This window comes from Bidens hawaiensis, unplaced genomic scaffold (assembly GCF_021521415.1).
Source record: "Bidens hawaiensis isolate Kalapana, Puna unplaced genomic scaffold, B.hawaiensis_p1.1 tig00074652_1, whole genome shotgun sequence".
Classification (NCBI taxonomy): Eukaryota; Viridiplantae; Streptophyta; class Magnoliopsida; order Asterales; family Asteraceae; genus Bidens; species Bidens hawaiensis.
In genome coordinates, this window is record NW_027502947.1 from 25114 (window position 1) to 27853 (window position 2740).

At 37.0% G+C, this 2740-nt stretch overlaps 1 pseudogene; it reads left to right on the forward strand.

Annotated features, from left to right (window-relative positions):
* The first annotated feature begins 257 nt into the window (after window positions 1–257).
* On the forward strand, window positions 258–1893 carry LOC143606403 (RING-H2 finger protein ATL13 pseudogene; annotated as a pseudogene).
* The last annotated feature ends 847 nt before the right edge of the window (window positions 1894–2740 follow it).

Consider the following 2740-nt stretch of genomic DNA (forward strand, 5'->3'; position numbering starts at 1 on the left):
ATTGAAACTTACACTCTCCTTGTTAAAATTAAAAAGATCTGTTTTTCCCTCCTTTTCCAAGATCTCTTCCATTTCCTTGTACATATCCAGTAGCACCTGGTATATTTTTTCAATTTATATAAATACTATAAACTCAAAATTATTAATTTTTGGGATTGACCGACCCATCATGTCTTTTACCAAGATCAATGCTAGCTCATCTCAATATCTCATTATTAGTAAATATATTTATTTATTTTATTTTTGGAAATTAAAGCTCAAAGTCCAAACTGTCATATTCATCTCTCTCTACCTGTTTGACTTGCAGAGCCCACATCCAACCAAGTACTCTCTTCAAAAAGCTTCAAAATGACAGGATACATTTATGGGTTCTTCCATTCATATCATTTGTGACATGGGTTTTCCTCATTTTATCAAAAAGTTTCAATCTTTTTAACTTTCCCAAGAAAATGGACCCAAAAACCCTTCCTTCTGAATACCAAAAGCCTTATTCTCTCACCCTGCAACCACCACCACCACCGCCGCCGCCGTTTATGCCCACCGGCGGCGGCTCAAACCCAAACAACAATGTGAGTCCAAGTGTTTTGCTAATCATCATAATCCTTGCCATTATTTTCTTTGTTTCTGGGCTGCTTCATCTTCTTGTTAGGTTCCTTGTGAAACCATCCAATAGAGAGCCTGATGAATTTGACAATGTGACTGCTCTTCAAGGTCAGCTACAACAGCTATTCACTCTCCATGATTCTGGGGTTGACCAGGCCTTCATTGACACACTTCCTGTTTTTGTTTACAAGTCCATAATTGGTGTGAAAGACCCTTTTGATTGTGCTGTTTGTTTGTGTGAGTTTGAAGGTGATGATAACCTTAGACTGTTGCCTAAATGTAGCCATGCTTTTCATATGGAGTGTATTGACCCCTGGCTTTTGTCACACTCTACCTGTCCTATTTGTAGAAGCAGCTTGCTTTCTGATTATTCACCAAACACTTGTTGCTCACCTTTTGTGCTTGTTCTTGAGTCTGCTAGTGGTGTGAGTTCTAGAGAGATTGTGAATGAGCCCACAGTTCATTCACAGTTTAGTGTTGATGTGAATCTTGATGAAGGGTTTGAGCCGGATGGTTCGGATTCGGGTCGAAATGAGGTCAAAGATGAGGAGAAAGTGGTTACTGTTAAGCTTGGGAAATTCAAGAATGTGGATGGTGGTACTGGTAGTGAGAATGGTGATGAAAAAGGTAAAATTGATGGTAGAAGGTGTTTTTCAATGGGATCTTTTGAATATGTGATGGATGACAATACACCATTACAAGTACCAGTTAGGGCCCAATTCAAAAAACAAGCTTACAACAAGTCAAATCTCCCAATCACCCCTGGCCACCGGCCTGCGATGTCAGAATGCGGTGACGATTCAAGGCGGGATTTTAAAGGAATTGAAGCATTTAGAACCGTTGGTGGCGGAAATTGTGGTGGCAGTATTAGGAGGGAGAGCTTTTCAATGTCCAAGATTTGGCTTAGAGGGAAGAAAGAAAAGCCTAATTTGACACAATCCGCCATTGAGCCACCGCCACCACAAACGGGGACTTTCTCGTTACAGTTTTTGCTTCGCCAGAATGTTATCGGCGATGAACCAAAGATTTCTGAGATGGGTTGTATTGATCAAGAAACACAGAGTTGTAACATTTTTGATCAACAAGGAACATCAAATGCACCATCTTTTGCAAAAAGGAGCTTGCTTTGGCTTGTGGGCAGGCAGAAAAACAAGGTTGTTCATTCATCTTTGTCCACAAATGTTTGAAATTTTTGCCCCAAAATGTGTTGCTATCTATGTTAGATAATTGAAGGGTACTTTCTTAAAGATTCTTACGAGTACAAAGGAGCTCAAGATTTAATCAGTTTGAAAAAAAAAAAACTCAATACAAAGTTATGCATTTTCATTGGATTAGATTAGTCCAGTCTTTTTTGTTTTGTCCTTGTTGTGTGATTTAACTAGATAATGTTTTGTTTGGGTAAAAATAGTTTATTTGGTTTTGTTTGCATAGTCAACCGTGACTCATTCTACAAGAAAACAAATAGGTTGATTTAGGTAAATTTTGTTTTTGTCTTTGTTGGGTTCATTAGTTTTACTCAAATTATACATCAAGTCGAAATGGGTAACCATGACGGAAGACTTGATAGGTTATTTTAGATAATTTTAATAAATCATGACCCGTTCCTTTCAAGAAATGAGGTGATTTCACTCTTGTTTGTTTAATGAGTATATTTAGTTCTACTTAAATTAGTTAACAGATATCACGGGGTCAGAAACTTGCTAACTTGGTAGTTTGGCAAAGATGCTAATGTTTTTCAAAGAAAGGTAGTTATCCATATTAGAAATTCATGCATTTTTAGATTTTATGTTATAAGTAGGTTTGAGCCTTGAATTTTGTTACATATTTGACAATGACTCCTAATTGAGAATGATTTTGACACTATATGTTGTTAAATACCATATGAGTGTGCAACTCTTTACACAAATGCAATGAAGACTCTAATTAGGAAAATATAATACTAAATTCACAAATATGTTAACTTTCCATAACATTTTAATTAATAATTCACCAATTATATAATGTAGATTCTGATATGACGGGCATGTGTGAGCAAGTGCTATGCGGGAAATATGGAGCACATAATCTGGGGAAACATATACTAGGGATCACCTAAACAACATTAATTGCACTCACGAGCGGTTGCTCCTAGCCCCAT